Genomic DNA, 18018 nt, shown 5'->3' on the forward strand with positions numbered 1-18018 from the left:
CAAGCCAGAAGAGAGTGGGGGCCAATATTCAACATTCTTAAAGAAAAGAATTTTCAACCCAGAATTTCATATCCAGCCAAACAAAGCTTCATAAGTGAAGGAGAAATAAAATACTTTACAGACAAGCAAATGCTGAGAGATTTTGTCACCACCAGGCCTGCCCTAAAAGAGCTCCTGAAGGAAGCACTAAACATGGAAAGACACAACTGGTACCAGCTGCTGCAAAATCATGCTAAAATGTAAAGACCATCAAGGCTAGGAAGAAACTGCATCAACTAATGAGCAAAATAACCAGCTAACATCATAATGACAGGATCAAATTCACACATAACAATATTAACTTTAAATGTTAATGGACTAAATGCTCCAATTAAAAGACACAGACTGGCAAATTGCATAAAGTGTCAAGACCCATCAGTGTGCTGTATTCAGGAAACCCATCTCACGTGCAGAGACACACATAGACTCAAAATAAAAGGATGGAGGAAGATCTACCAAGAAAATGGAAAGCAAAAAAAGGCAGGGGTTGCAATCCTAGTCTCTGATAAAACAGACTTTAAACCAACAAAGATCAAAAGAGACAAAGAAGGCCATTACATAATGGTAAAGGGATCAATTCAACAAGAAGAGCTAACTATCCTAAATATATATGCACCCAATATAGGAGCACCCAGATTCATAAAGCAAGTCCTGAGTGACCTACAAAGAGACTTAGACTCCCACACAATAATAATGGGAGACTTTAACACTCCACTGTCAACATTAGACAGATCAATGAGACAGAAAGTTAACAAGGATACCCAGGAATTGAACTCAGCTCTGCACCAAGCAGACCTAATAGACATCTACAGAACTCTCCACCCCAAATCAACAGAATATACATTTTTTTCAACACCACACCACACCTATTCCAAAATTGACCACATAGTTGGAAGTAAAGCTCTCCTCAGCTAATGTAAAAGAACAGAAATTATAACAAACTGTCTCTCAGACCACAGTGCAATCAAACTAGAACTCAGGATTAAGAAACTCACCAAAACTGCTCAACTACATGGAAACTGAACAACCTGCTCCTGAATGACTACTGGGTACATAATGAAATGAAGGCAGAAACAAAGATGTCCTTTGAAACCAACAAGAACAAAGACACAACATACCAGAATCTCTGGGACACATTCAAAGCAGTATGTAGAGGGAAATTTATAGCACTAAATGCCCACAAGAGAAAGCAGGAAAGATCCAAAATTGGCACCCTAACATACAATTAAAAGAACTAGAAAAGCAAGAGCAAACACATTCAAAAGCTAGCAGAAGACAAGAAATAACTAAAATCAGAGCAGAACTGAAGGAAATAGAGATGAAAAGAACCCTTCAAAAAATTAATGAATCCAGGAGCTGGTTTTTTGAAAGGATCAACAAAATTGATAGACCGTTAGCAAGATTAATAAAGAAAAAAAGAGAGAAGAATCAAATAGACGCAATTAAAAATGATAAAGGGGATATCACCACCGATCCCACAGAAATACAAACTACCATCAGAGAATACTACAAACACCTCTATGCAAATAAACTAGAAAATCTAGAAGAAATGGATAAATTCCTCGACACATACACTCTCCCAAGACTAAACCAGGAAGAAGTTGAATCTCTGAATAGACCAATAACAGGATCTGAAATTGTGACAATAATCAATAGCTTACCAACCAAAAGAGTCCAGGACCAGATGTATTCACAGCTGAATTCTACCAGAGGTACAAGGAGGAACTGGTACCATTCCTTCTGAAACTATTCCAATCAATAGAAAAAGAGGGAATCCTCCCTAACTCATTTTATGAGGCCAGCATCATCCTGATACCAAAGCCGGGCAGAGACACAACCAAAAAAGAGAATTTTAGACCAATATCCTTGATGAACATTGATGCAAAAATCCTCAATAAAATACTGGCAAACCGAATCCAGCAGCACATCAAAAAGCTTATCCACCATGATCAAGAGGGCTTCATCCCTGGGATGCAAGGCTGGTTCAATATATGCAAATCAATAAATGTAATCCAGCATATAAACAGAACCAAAGACAAACACCACATGATTATCTCAATAGATGCAGAAAAGGCCTTTGACAAAATTCAACAACTCTTCATGCTAAAAACTCTCAATAAATTAGGTATTGATGGGACATATCTCAAAATAATAAGAGCTATCTATGACAAACCCACAGCCAATATCATACTGAATGGGCAAAAACTGGAAGCATTCCCTTTGAAAACTGGCACAAGACAGGGATGCCCTCTCTCACCACTCCTATTCAACATAGTGTTGGAAGTTCTGGCCAGGGCAATCAGGCAGGAGAAGGAAATAAAGGGTATTCAATTAGGAAAAGAGGAAATCAAATTGTCCCTGTTTGCAGAAGACGTGACTGTATATCTAGAAAACCCCACTGTCTCAGCCCAAAATCTCCTTAAGCTGATAAGCAACTTCAGCAAAGTCTCAGGATACAAAATCAATGTAAAAAAATCACAAGCATTCGTATATACCAATAACAGACAAACAGAGAGCCAAATCATGAGTGAATTCCCATTCACAATTGCTTCAAAGTGAATAAAATACTTAGGAATCCAACTTACAAGGGCCGTGAAGGACCTCTTCAAGGAGAACTATAAACCACTGCTTAGTGAAATAAAAGAGGATACAAAGAAATGGAAGAACATTCCATGCTCATGGGTGGGAAGAATCAATATCGTGAAAATGGCCATACTGCCCAAGGTAATTTATAGATTCAATGCCATCCCCATCAAGCTACCAATGACTTTCTTCACAGAATTGGAAAAAACTACTCTAAAGTTCATATGGAACCAAAAAAGAGCCCGCATCACCAAGTCAATCCTAAGCCAAAAGACAAAGCTGGAAGCATCATGCTACCTGACTTCAAACTATACTACAAGGCTACAGTAACCAAAACAGCATGGTACTGGTACCAAAACAGAGATATAGATCAATGGAACAAAACAGAGCCCTCAGAAATAATGCCACATATCTACAACTATCTGATCTTTGACAAACCTGACAAAAGCAAGCAATGGGGAAAGGATTTCCTATTTAATAAATGGTGCTGGGAAAACTGGCTAGCCATATGTAGAAAGCTGAAACTGGATCCCTTCCTTACACCTTATACAAAACTTAATTCAGGATGTATTAAAGACTTAAACGTTAGACCTAAAACCATAAAAACCCTAGAAGAAAACCTAGGCATTACCGTTCAGGACATAGGCATGGGCAAGGACTTCATGTCTAAAACACCAAAAGCAATGGCAACAAAAGCCAAAATTGACAAATGGGATCTAATTAAACTAAAGAGCTTCCGCACAGCAAAAGAAACTACCATCAGAGTGAACAGGCAACATACAAAATGGGAGAAAATTTTCACAACCTACTCATCTGACAAAGGGCTAATATCCAGAATCTACAATGAACTCAAACAAATTTACAAGAAAAAAACAAACAACCCCATCAAAAAGTGGGCAAAGGACATGAACAGACACTTCTCAAAAGAAGACATTTATGCAGAGAAAAGACACATGAAAAAATGCTCATCATCACTGGCCATCAGAGAAATGCAAATCAAAACCACAATGAGATACCATCTCACACCAGTTAGAATGGCAATCATTAAAAAGTCAGGAAACAACAGGTGCTGGAGAGGATGTGGAGAAATAGGAACACTTTTACACTTTTGGTGGGACTGTAAACTAGTTCAACCATTGTGGAAGTCAGTGTGGCAATTCCTCAGGGAGCTAGAACTAGAAATTCCATTTGACCCAGCCATCCCATTACTGGGTATATACCCAAAGGACTATAAATCATGCTGCTAGAAAGTCACATGCACATGTATGTTTATTGCAGCATTATTCACAATAGCAAAGACTTGGAACCAAACCAAATGTCCAACAATGATAGACTGGATTAAGAAAATGTAGCACATATACACCATGGAATACTATGCAGCCATAAAAAATGATGAGTTCATGTCCTTTGTAGGGACATGGATGAAATTGGAAATCATCATTCTCAGTAAACTATCGCAAGGACAAAAAACCAAATACCGCATGTTCTCACTCATAGATGGGAATTGAACAATGAGAACACATGGACAAAGGAAGGGGAACATCACACTCTGGGGACTGTTGTGGGGTGGAGGGACGGGGAAGGGATAGCATTAGGAGATATACCTAATGCTAGATGACGAGTTAGTGGGTGCAGCGCACCAGCATGGCACATGTATACATATGTAACTAACCTGCACATTGTGCACATGTACCCTAAAACTTAAAGTATAGTAATAAAAAAAAAAAGAAGCACATGAAAAAATGCTCAACATCATTAGTCACAAAAGACATGAAATCAAAACCACAGTGTGATACCGCTTCACACAGGTACAATGGCTAAGATTTAAAAAGACAGAAAGTAAGAGGTATTGGTGAGGACATGGAGAAACTGAAACCCTTCTGCAACACTAGTCGGAGTATAAAATTATGCAGCTTTTTTTGGAAAACAGCTTGCCAGTTTTTCCAAAAGTTAAACAGAATTGTATGACCTAGCAATGCTATATATCCAATAAAATTAAAAACATGTATTCACACAAAAACATATACAGAAATGTTCATAGAAACATTATTCATATTAACCAAAAGGTAGAGATAACCCAAATTTTTATCAACTGATGAATAAATGAATAAAATGTTCTACATCCATATTATGGAATATTATTCAGCCATAAAAGGAATGAAGTATTGATACATTCTACAACATGGATGCACCTTGAAAACATCATAAGTAAAACAAGCCAGATATGAAGTCCACTTATTATGTAATTCCATTAAGTGAAAATCCCAGAATAGGAAAACACATAGAGACAGAAAGTGATTAGAGGGTGTCAGGGGTTGGGTGGAGCAGGGAGGGAGAATGCAGAGTGCCTGCTAATGTGTCAGGGTTTCTTTCAGGAGCAATGAATATATTCTAGAATTACACAGTGATAATAGCTGCACAACCTTTTGAATATATTAAAAGCCACCGAATTGCACACTTCAAAACAGTAAATTGTAGGCATGTGAATTATACATCAATTAAAAAATTATAAGAAGCCTTTAGAATTGTTCAAAGGACAATTAGGACTCTGCTGGAAACTCTAATCTCAACTTGAAAAGTTTTGCTAGACCATTTGCCTCTTCATCTCATCCCCTAACTCATACTCTGAAGCAGCCCCAAACCACAGTCCCTAGCTACTACTAAAGGAAAAAAATAGGAGAGACACCAATCAGCATTGGAGGTGACTTGAGAAGCATTTGATGTTTGCAGACATTCCCTGTAGGGGGTGGGGGAGGAGGCTGAACATAGGAACGTGAATTAATGGAAGATAAATTGCTCCATCTCAAGAAGGGATCAGATGCTGACTGTGAAAGGAAGCCAAAGTGTCTCCAGAGAGGCCTCTTTTTAATACCTTCCCATGTGTTGACTATATGGGAGCATGGCCAACATAATCCTCTTTAGACACAAATGTATTTGACTTGAAGAGAAGAGGTCACCCTGAGCAATTCTGAGGCTTGCTTGCTTGCTTTCTGGGCTCCTCCATGAGTCCCAACATTTTTGCTGGCCTAACTTCTCCCCTGACTCAGAGGCTGTGGGTTTCTTCTCCTTGAATCCTCTCTCTCCCTGTGATGTGTGTGAGAGGGGAAGGAATGTCAAAGTGCAACATGAGTAGTTGCCTATTTAACTACTTAAAATCAGCTCTAAAAAACCAAATTGATTCTAACCAACAGAGTGCAAGATTTTCAGTTTTGCCACACTGATGATGGGAATCAATTTGCTACAGCTACTATGAAAAACAGCATGGAGTTTCCTCAAAAAATTAAAAGCTGAACTAAATCACATAACATATTATTCAGCAATCCCACTTCTGGGTATTTATCCAAAATAATCAAAATTAGGATCCTGAAGATATATTAGCATTTTCCTGTTCATTCAGACACTATTCACAATAGCCAAGATGTGGAAATAACCTTGATATCCATCAAAATATGAATGGATAAAGAAAATGTAATATCTACATACAATAGAATACTATTCAGCCTTTAAAAAGAAGGAAATTCTGCAATATGCAACAACATATCAACCTTGAGGATATTTCGTTAAGTGAAATAAGCCAGTCAGAAAGAAAAATACTGCATGATTCTACTTATATGAGGTATCTAAAATAGTCAAATTGATAGAAGCAAAGGATAGAATGGTGGTAGCCAGGAACTGGGAGAAGTGAGAAATGGAGAGTTGTCAATCAACAGGCATAAAGTTTCAGTTAAGCAGGATGATAAGCTTTAGATATCTGCATTACAATATAAAACATACAGGCAACAATAAGGTCTTGTAAACTTAAAAGTTTCCTGAGGGTAGATCTCATGTTGTGTTCTTACCACCATAAAATAAAATTGCCCCCATCCCCACTTCCACCCCCTGCCAAAAACCCCTAAATTGATATCTTCAGAAGATGCTAGGGAACCAACTAGTTTTTGGAAAATTGGTAAATACAAGTTTAAAATTTTTAAGGTTTCCTTTTGTTTTTACCATGCAAAGTGTGCCACCGAAGAAACAAAAACCACATGGGTATTTAAATCTCAACAAATTCGAGTTCTCTTTCCCATCCTGCAAGATGATGGGTGAAAAAGTTGAGAAGCTGCATACCAAAGAGAAGAAGCCCGAAGCCAAGAAGGCTAATGCTGGTGGCAAAGTGGAAAGGGGTAACCTCAGGGCTAAAAAGCCCAAGAAGGGGAAGCCCCATTGCAGCTGAAATCCTGCCCTTGTCAGAAGAATTGGCACATATTCCTGATCTGCTGTGTATTCCAGAAAGGCCATGTACAAGAGGAAGTACTCAGCCACTAAATCCAAGGTCGAAAAGAAAAAGAAGCTTCTTGCAACTGTTACAAAACCAGTTAGTGGTGACAAGAATGGTGGTATCTGGGTGATTAAACTTCACAAAATGCCTAGTTATTATCCTACTGAAGTCATGCCTCAAAAGCTGTTGAGCCATGGCAAAATACCCTTCAGTCAGCACGTGAGAAAACTGCGAGCCAGCATCACCGCCAGGACCATTCTGATCATCCTCATTGGACACCACAGGAACAAGAGGGTGGTTTTCCTGAAGCAGCTGGCTAGCGGTTTGGTTGCTACTTGTGACTGGACCTCTGGTCCTCGATTGAGTTCCTCTACAAAGAACACACCAGAAATTTGTCACTGCATCTCAACCAGAATTGATATCAGCAACGTAAAAACCCCAAAACATCTTACTGATGCTTACTTCACAAAGAAGAAGCTGCAGAAGCCCAGACATCAGGAAGGTGAGATCCTTGACACAGAAAAAGAGAAATATGAGATTACAGAGCAGTGCAAGATTGATCAGAAAGCTGCGGACTCACAAATTTTGCAAAAATCAAAGCTATTAAACATCAATGACTACTAATGTCACAAAAAGAGAGACATTGAGACATACATAACCTCTGAGGAAGGGCACGTAATAGTGAGGTCCTAATGCTTTAAAACAAGAAGAAAGAAGAAAGAAGAAGGAGGAGGAGGACCTGGATTGGTCACTTAGATACAATCAGAAACACAGAGACTAAAGGAACAGAGTAAACTTTACTGTGGGGAAGTAAAACTGTAGGAACCTCTTTAGATTAAGTGTTCCATTTCTTTCAATGAATAAATTTTAAGGAAAAATAAGGAGATGAAGGGGAAGCCTATGGATTAAAAGGCACTTAAAAGATGTTTATAAAAAACAGGTAAAGCTAAACAAGTGTTTAGGAACATACACTTAGGTGATAAGTCTATTTTTAAAAAGTGAGAAGTGGTTGCAATAAAAGTTAGGACAATGGTTACTTTTGCTGGAAGAGGGGAGATGTTTGAGACATGGGCATGTAGAGGGCTTCTGAGGTGGCTGGAAAAGTTCTCTAATCGTGGGTAGTGTTTACAAGAGTTATACCTTTAAAACCATTATTTTAACTTGCACATTCTCTTTTTATGGTTTTTTGGTACTTACAATATATTTAACAATAAAAAGTTTTTTAAATAAAAATTAATTAATTAAATAAAACAAGCTTTGATGGGAGAAATGGGAAAGAAAAAACAGAAAATGGAGAAAAATATTAGGAATGTAAGAGAGAAAAGAGTCACATTTGTGACCCCACATCTATTTTTCATAGCAAAAACAGAACCCATTTTTTTTTTAATCACAAAGATGATTCTGGGTGTCACCTAGGACTTCCCTCTTCAAAATGCACAGTTAATTTTGGCCACCTATGACCTTGACAATGAAATCCAGGAGGAGGGGGAAGAGCTGGTGGAGAAGAGACTGGAATTGAGACTGGCTAGCTGATTGTGCATGTGCTGGCTGGAAGAATGGGAAACCAACATCTTAAGACCACCATTTGAGAGAGGCAGGAGTGGCAGCACAGCCCCCAAGAAAGAATGTGGTATAGTGTCTTCAGTGACCCCATCACAGAGACACCAGCATCCCCAGGAGCAACTGGAGAAGTCAGGACCCATGTAGGGAAATGTCAGCTGTGTCAGAACCATGGGAGCAGAGAAGGAAGGCCTCTGTAAGAGAAATCTTTCTCTGCCTGTCCACATGTCTGTCAGCATGACATTTTGGGTCAATAAATATTCATCAGGATGCACCATTCCAGCTGACCTATGTTACCCTCTCCACTGGAGGAGAAAATAAACAGGACTGTGGGTGCAGAAGACGTCTGCCCCCTTCAGAGGTGCCTTTGTCCTTTGTGTGTGAGCCAGGAGTTCAGATGAATGTTTGCCTCCTTGAATCCTTTGGGACTTTTGCATCTAATATCTGGTATGGAGCCAGCTCCTTCCCTGTGTGTTAAACAGCAATACAGTGCCATCAACATTTTCAACTGTGAGAGAATAACATTCAAGCGGAGGTTAGCTAATCAATGAGCAACTCTTTCTGTTACCTGCTAATGGGAGGGTTCACCAGGTGGAGTTTGTTTCTTCCTTTTTTGTGCTCCCAACATCTGTTTTCATAAATCTGTTTTGGCTTTTCCTCTCATTGCTATTGTTTCTGTATCTGTCTCCACAGTGAGACTGGGAACCTCTCACTAATTTCATCAATATTGATTGAGCAACTCTTATGTACAAAGCATTATGCTAGCTAAAGTGGCAAACAAAGGAGTAACTCCTAGAGCTAAGAGGCAGATATTAAACAACCACACAAATACATGCATAATTATACATTATGTGAGTGCTAAGAAAGTGAAGGGTGAGATGAATGATTACCCAGGGAAGTCTGTTGGATAGTTCCACATTAGGAAAGGCTTCAGTGAGAAAGAATGTGGAGGGATTGGCCAGGCTAGGGACAGGGGAGTGTGTTTCTGGGCAGGGAGCATGTCCAGAGCAGGGGGTGAGAGGAACCCTGGTGCAAGCCAGGGATGGAGAAGCAGGGCCATAATATGAAGAGCCTGGTAGACCATGATAAGGATCTTAGAGTTTTAACCTAAGTACCACAGGAAGGGGTACATGTTTAGAAATGGGGAGATCACTTATTACACTGGACAAGCAGAATGATGATGGAGGCAGAAACAAGAGTGAAGAAGACAGTGATGAAGAAGTCAGCAGATCTGAGAGGTATCTGGGTGACATATTTGGTAGTGTTCTCAGGTGGATGCAAGCAGTAAAGGGTCATTCCAAAACTTCTGGAATGAACATGAACATAGATAAAGGTGTCATTTATGAGCATAACTCAATATCAAAACAAGACAAGACTAGTACACGCACACACACACACACACACACACACACACACGGCATGACTAAACTCATTTACAATTATCAATACAAAACTCATTTACAATTGTCAATACAAAAACTCTAAATAAAAAATTAGCAAAGGTAACCCAGTAGCATAATACTAGTAGCTAACACTTAATGAAGTATTACTATTTACCAAAGGCCAAACACTGTTCTAGAATTTTATTACCTCATTAAATTAATATTTGCTTATAACACAATTACTTGCATTAACTCATTTATCTCCACAGCCACCATATGAGAAAAGTACTATTATTATCCTCATTTCACTGATTGGTGAATTGTAGCTCAGAGAGGTGGGCTATTTTTCGTGAATCAGCACAGATGACATTCCCAGACATAATGGCTCCTTTCCATGTAGGATTCCATTTATATGAAGAGGCAATACTAATCCATGGTGTCAGGACAGTGATTACCTCTGTGGAAGGTATTTACTGGGGAGGAACATGAAGGCCCTTCTTGGGTACTAGAACTGTTATTTGCTAGATCTGGTTGGTTGTTGTGATATATGCATATGGAATTGTAAACTTAAGACTTGCACACTTTGCTATATGCATTTTTTAACTCAAAAGAAAAGGTATGTGGAGGACAAATATTCAATATCTTTATATATGATGAGCTCTAAAAACCAATGAAAAGTGAACATCAATCCATTAGTGGATGAAGGATATAAACACGGAGCTCACAAATAAAGAAATATAAGTGGAAAATAAGTTTGTATGAAATATATGTAAACAGTAAATAAAGAAATGCAAGTTAAATATTAATGAAATATTTTTCTCCTAGCAAATTGATCAAAATCAAAAAGGTCGATAATACTTAGTGTCAGTGATAATATGGGGAAATAGACATGCAAATGCTGTGGAAGTAGAAATTTTTACAAATATTCTGAGGCTAATTTGGCTGCATGTATCAAAGTCTTTTCAGTTGTTATACTTTGAAACAGCAGCGATTCTAGTTCTACAAATTCATCATAAAGAATTACTTGGCCAGGCATGGTGGCTCACATCTGTAATCCCAGCACTTTGGGAGGCCGAGGCAGGTGGACTGCCTGAGCTCAGGAGTTTGAGACCAGCCTGAGCAATACGGTGAAACCCCATCTCTGCTAAAAAAAAAATACAAAAATTAGCTGGGCGTGGTGGTGGGCAACTATAGTCACAGCTACTCAGGAGGCTGAGGAAGAAGAATTGCTTGAACCCTGGAGGTGGAGGTTGCAGTGAGCCAAGATCATGCCACTGCACTCCAGCCTGGGCAACAGAGAGAGACTCCATCACAAAAAAAAAAAAAAAAGGACAAGCTCCATTCCTAGATGGCCAAATAGGAACAGCAACACACTCCATTCCAAGATGGCCAAATAGGAACAGCTCCGGTCTGCAGATCTCAGCATGACTGATGCAGAAGATGGGTGATTTCTGCATTTCCAACTGAGGTACCTGGTTCATCTCCTTGGGACTGGTTGGACAGTGGGTGCAGCCCATGGAGGGTGAGCTAAAGCAGGACGGGGTGTCGCCTCACCCAGGAAGCACAAGGGGTCAGGGGATTTCCCTTTCCTAGCCAAGGGAAGCCATGTCAGACTGTACCTGGAAAAATGGGACACTTCCGCCCAAATACTGTGCTTTTCCCAAGGTCTTAGCAACCAACAGACAAGCAGATCCTCCCCCGTGCCTGGCTTGGTGGGTCCCACACCCACGGGGCCTTGCTCACTGCTAGCGCAGCAGTCTGAGATCAAACTGCAAGGCGGCAGCCTGGCTAGGGGAGGGGCATCCACCATTGCTGAGGCTTGAGTAGGTAACCAAAGTGACCGGGAAGCCTGAACTGGGTAGAACCCATTGCAGCTCAGCAAAGCCTACTGCCTCTATAGACTCCACCTCTGTGGGCAGGGCATAGCTGAACAAAAGGCAGCAGACAACTTCTGCAGACTTAAACATCCCTGTCTGACAGCTCCGAAGAGAGCACTGGTTCTCCCAGCATGGCATTTGAGCTCTGAGAATGGACAGACTGCCTCCTCAAGTGGGTCCCTGACCCTCGTGTAGCCTAACTGAGAGATGCCTCCCAGTAGGGGCCGACAGACACCTCATATAGGTGGGTGCCCCTCTGGGATGAAGCTTCCAGAGAAAGGATCAGGCAGCAATATTTGCTGTCCTGCAGCCTCCACTGGTGACACTCAGGCAAACAGGGTCTGGAGTAGACCTCCAGCAAACTCCAACATACCTGCAGCTGAGGGACCTGACTGTTAGAACGAAAACTAACAAACAGAAAGGAATAGCATCAACATCAAAAAAAAGGACATCTACACCAAAACCCCATCTGTAGGTCACCAACATCAAAGACCAAAGGTAGATAAAACCACAAAGATGGAGAGAAACCAGAGCAGAAAAGCTGAAAATTCTAAAAACCAGAGCTCCTCTTCTCCTCCAAAGGATCGCAGCTCCTCGCCAGCAACGGAACAAAGCTGGATGGAGAATGACTTTGACAAGGTGACAGAAGTAGGCTTCAGAAGGTCAGTAATAACAAACTTCTCTGAGCTAAAGGAGCATGTTCAAACCCACTGCAAGGAAGCTAAAAGCCTTGAAAAAAGGTTAGATGAATGGCTAACTAAACAGTGTAGAGAAGACCTTAAATGACCTGATGGAGCTGAAAACCATGGCATGAGAACTTCGTGATGCATGTACAAGCTTCAATAGCCGATTCGATCAAGTGGAAGAAAAGGTATCTGTGATTAAAGATCAAATTAATGAAATAAAGCATGAAGACAAGGTTAGAGAAAAAAAGAGTAAAAAGAAAAAAAAAAAGAATTACTAAAAGTATGTATTTGGTTATACAGATAATCATCATAACTCTCTTGTTAAAAGCAAAAATCTGGAAACTACCTGTGAATATGTGATTAGTGAAAAAAGTATTTTATATTCATATAACAGCACAATATGCAGCCATTAAAAGTGATAATGTTGATCAATATTTATTGGCATGAAAATATGGCCATGATATATTACTTAAATTTTCAAAATTGAGGGCCAGGCACAATGGCTCACGCCTGTAATCCCAGCAGTTTGGAAGGCCGAGGCAGGCAGATCACTTGAGGCCAGGAGTTCAAGGCCAGCCTGACCAACATGGTGAAACGCTGTCTCTACAAAAAACACAAAAATTAGCTGGGCATGGTGGCATGCATCTGTAATCCCAGCTACTTGGGAGGCTGAGGCATGAGAATCGCTTGAACCCGGGAGGCAGAGGTTGCAGTGAGCCGAGATCTCACCAATGCACTTGAGCCTGGGTAACAGAGCAAAACTCCATCTTAAAAAAAATTAATTAATTAAATTAATTTAATTAAAAAATTAATTAATTTAATTTAATTAAAAAATAAAATATCACATGTAATTATTGTGTGTATAATAATATATAAATAAAATTATATATATGTATGATATAGGTATATATGTCTAATGTATATATAATTATATCTACATTGGATGGTTGGCTGGATATGAACCAAAATGGTAAGAGTAGTTGTTGGCTGGTAGAATTACTGGGTGGCACTTACTTCTTCTCTACAATTTTTCTGTACTTCATGAATATTTTTTAATTTTAAGTTCTGGGATACATGTGCAGAACGTGCAGGTTTGTTACATAGGTATACATGTGCCATGGTGGTTTGCTGCATCTATCAACCCGTCATCTAGATTTTAAGCCCTGCATGCATTAGGTATTTGTCATAATGCTGTCCCTCCCCTTTCCCCCCAAACCCCGACAGGCTCTGGTGTGTGATGTTCCCCTTCCTGCGTCGACATGTTCTCATTGTTCAACTCCCACTTATGAGTGAGAAGATGCGGTGTTTGGTTTTCTGTTCCTGTGTTAGTTTGCTGAGGATGATGGTTTCCAGCTTCATCCATGTCCCTGCAAAGGACATGAACTCATTCTTTTTTATGGCTGCATAGTGTTCCATGGTGTATATGTGCCACATTTTCTTTATCCAGTCTATCATTGATGGGCATTTGGGTTGGTTCCAAGTCTTTGCTATTGTAAATAGTGCTGCAATAAACATACATGTGCACATGTCTTTATACTAGAATGATTTATAATCGTTTGGGCATATACCCAGTAATGGAATTGCTGAGTCAAATGGTACTTCTGGTTCTAGATCCTTGAGGAATCGCCACACTGTCTTCCACAATGGTTGAACTAATTTACACTCCCACCAAAAGTGTAAAAGCATTCCTATTTCTCCATACCCTTGCCAGCATCTGTTGTTTCCAGACTTTTTAATGTTTGCCATTCTAACTGGCGTGAGATGGTATCTCATTATGGTTTTGATTTGCATTTCTCTAATAATCAGTGTTGACAAGCTTTTTCCCCATGTTTGTTGGCCGCATAAATGTCTTCTTTTGAGAAGTGTCTGTTCATATCCTTTGCCCACTTTTTCATGTTGTTTTTTTCTTGTAAATTTAAGTTCTTTGTAGATTCTGGATATTAGCCCTTTGTCAGATGGATAGATTGCAAAAATTTCCTCCCATTCTGTAGGTTGCCTGTTCACTCTGATGATAGTTTCTTTTGCTGAGCAGAAGCTCTTTAGTTCAATTACATCCCATTTGTCAATTTTCACTTTTGTTGCAATTGCTTTTGGTGTTTTAGTCATGAAGTCTTTGCATATCCCGATGTCCTCAATGTTATTGTCTAGGTTTTCTTCTAGAGTTTTTATGATTTTAGGTTTTACATTTAAGTCTTTAATCCATCTTGAGTTAATTTTTGTATACGGTGTAAGGAAGGGGTCCAGTTTCTGTTTTCTGCATATGGCTAGCCAAGTTTCCCAGCACCATTTATTAAATAGGGCATCCTTTCCCCATTGCTTGTTTTTGTTGGGTTTGTTGAAGATCAGATGGTTGTAGATGTGTGGTGTTATTTCTGAGGCCTCTGTTCTGTTCCATTGGTCTCTATATCTGTTTTGGTACCAGTATCATGCTGTTTTGGTTACTGTAGCGTCAGGTAGCATGATGCCTCCAGCTTTGTTCTTTTGGCTTAGGATTGTCTTGGCTATATGGGCTCTTTTTTGGTTCCATATGAAATTTAAAGTAGTTTTTTCTAGTTCTGTGAAGAAAGTCAATGGTAGCTTGATGGGGATAGCATTGAATCTATAAATTACTTTGGGCAGTATGGCCGTTTTCATGATATTGATTCTTCCTGTCCACGAGCATGGAATTTTTTTCCATCTGTTTGTGTCCTGTCTTATTTCCTTGAGCAACGGTTTGTAGTTCTCCTTGAAGAGGTCCTTCATATCCCTCATAAGTTGTATTCCTAGGTATTTTATTTTCTTTGTAGCAATTGTGAATGGGAGTTCACTCATGATTTGGCTCTCTGTTATTGGTGTATAGGAATGCTTGTGATTTTTGCACATTGATTTTGTATCTGAGACTTTGCTGAAGTTGCTTATCAGCTTAAGGAGTTTTTGGGCTGAGATGATGGGGTTTTCTAAATATACAATCATGTCATTGCAAACAGACAATTTGACTTCCTCTTCTTCCTATTTGAATACCCTTTTTTGCCTTCTCTTCCCTGATCATGAATTTTTATAATACAAATTTTATAACCATATATGTAATATACATTCAAAATAAAAAAGCACATTTATCTAGATTTTCTAGCAATTTTTATTTTTAAGCTTCATCTACCTTGTTTTTCTTTAAATAGTAAAACAAGCTTTAAAAGGCAGCAATCACCATACACATAATGCAGGGGTTCTTACTTGGGGCATTGATTCTCACCTGGGTGGAGTAGTTTGAGAATGCCTAATATGTTCTAAACATCTTTTATGAGTTTGGAGAGTTTTCCACATTGTAACTCCCCAAAGTGGGACCAGAACTCACTGTTTCAGGCTCCCTTGCTGCTGACCTCAGAGCATGAGTCTTTGCATCCATGTGAGTCCCAGCTTGGAAGGTAATGCTACAAGGAGGTAGACATGCATGGTGTCCATTCCAGGTGAACATGACCACAGGAGCTCAATGGCTGAGCTCCTGGCATCTAGTTCCAAGCATTATCAATGCAAGCTACAGTGTCTCTGCAAGAAGCAGAGTTGTTGCCAAGCATTGGCAGTGACGATGTTTTCAATGGAGTAGATTGTACAGTGTGATTTGATGTTGTTTCTGGCCTGATACTTCCTAAGTCTGCTTCTCTTGCCCTCCAGGAGATTCTGTGAGTTGCTTAATATTTTGATAATTTGTTTTCTTTGCCTAAACTAGCTAGAGTAGATTCTATTATTTGCAACGAAGAACTATGCCCAATAGTATTACCTTCATCTCCATTTTACAGATGAAGAAACTGAACCTTTTTAAAAATGAAGAAAATTTCCTAAGATTACACAGCTAATACATAATGAGGCAAGACTTAAGTGTAAGACCTTTGAGTCAAAGTCTAGGTTCTTCCTACCATGCCATGCTGCTATCTGGAAGATATGTACATATATTTTTACAAAGATTATTAATAATTAGCCAAATAGATATGAGTATGGGATATCCCAGAGGAATTTAAAACTAAGATATTCCAATACTCACCATGAAGTGAGGTCATCAATAAAAACAAATGTTACCACTTCACAAATAATTACTGTGTGCCAACACTGCCCATCAGCTGTGGGAGGGATCCCAGAGATTAAACACTCTCATTTATAGATGAGGAGCTTGCAGCCCAGAAACATGATAGAATTTTCCTGTTTCAGTCAGTAGGGGAGAGTGAGGAGAGAAAAGCAATTTGTTGACTCCCTTTTCCTTTATATCAGTGGAGGGTGAAGCCACTTATTAACCCATTTAGAAATGCTTGTATCACACAAGTTCAATGCCTAAATGAAAATCTTATTTTAAATGTTAGAAGAAATAAATATTGAATCTATGAGGAATAACCATATTTAAAATATTGCCAACCAGTCCCAGAGATACCCTAGACTACACCATCATCAGCCCTTCAGGGTGTGTAACTGAGAAGCCTAAAATAGCTTTTGAGAGAAACCTCATGAAAACATCCCCTGGGGAGCTGAGATCACATTTCCATCCAGCTCTGAAACACAGAATTTATTTGACCAGATTCGATGCAAGAAAATTGTTCCTTCTGCAGAAATTGGGAAAAATGTTAAATCCCTTGTGAATCCATGGAAAAATCTAAGATTTAGTGTCTAAATGTTTTAAAATAAAAACATTTTATAATAGATATTACTATCTGCATGTTCATAGATAATATTTTTTGTTTTAATAAAATCCAAGACGTGTTTTACCCTAAGGGCCATTTCTATTGAATCTGGAGGGGGAGAAAAAAACCAACTTGAGTTATACAAGGAAAACTGAACCTTTAAATTTCTGATTCATTTCCCCTTAAATCATCCAAACATTGCTTTTTATGGGCTATGTAATAGCAAAACAGTCTCTGAGGGGGTGTTAAAGCATTTCAAGCCTTGCTTCCCTTAAAATAAAGTAACATAAAATAAGTTTTAAAAGGAGGAAGCAGGCTTCAAGTGAATCTAAATGGTTTACAAAAGGTCTCATCAGGCCAATATCTAAAATGTTTAAGTGAACTCTTAATTTTTAAAATTCTCCTTTTCCTGTTTAATAGTGGAATCTTGCATGAAGACTGTCTTGAATGCTTAAAATATGTCTTCCTATCAGAATAAGAATAAACTTGGTCTCTGAAAAGAGAGCACTCTGCTTTTCTCCATTAGAAATCACCTTGAGATATTTTAAAGTAAAGGAATTGTACCAATTTAAACCATATGCTTGTTTACATCTAATTTATCACATAACTATTGGAAAACTTTACCTAACTAAGAGTCTTCTTTTTCACAACGATTGGCTGATTCAAATAGCGGAGTGTGCAGTTCACTTAGGGCCAAATGCAGAATCGCGTTAATAGAATTTGAACTTCTTCCATTTTTAAACTCTATTATTGAGATGAATGTTGAATGAAATCAGCTCACTTTTGCTTTAAGCTCTTTTTTATTTTAGTTCTCCCATGGGCCTACTTACATGAATAATAACTTAGGTTGTTTGGAAAGAAAGTCTAAGAAAGCTAAGAATAGCCAGTCGTGGTGGCTCATGCCTGTAATCCCAGCCGTTTGGGAGGCTGAGGTGGGCAGATCACCTGAGGTAGGGAGTTTGAGACCAGACTGACCAACATGGAGAAGCC

At 39.1% G+C, this 18018-nt stretch overlaps 1 long non-coding RNA gene and 1 pseudogene across 3 annotated transcripts in view; one reads left to right on the forward strand and one right to left on the reverse strand.

The window, feature by feature from the left end:
- The window catches only part of LOC129015968 (uncharacterized), a 120322-nt gene that overhangs the window by 49072 nt on the left and 53232 nt on the right, over positions 1-18018 (reverse strand). The gene's annotated exons all lie outside the window — the stretch shown is intronic.
- Positions 6698-7504, forward strand: LOC129041101 (large ribosomal subunit protein eL6-like; annotated as a pseudogene).

This window comes from Pongo pygmaeus, chromosome 1 (assembly GCF_028885625.2).
Source record: "Pongo pygmaeus isolate AG05252 chromosome 1, NHGRI_mPonPyg2-v2.0_pri, whole genome shotgun sequence".
Classification (NCBI taxonomy): domain Eukaryota; kingdom Metazoa; phylum Chordata; class Mammalia; order Primates; family Hominidae; genus Pongo; species Pongo pygmaeus.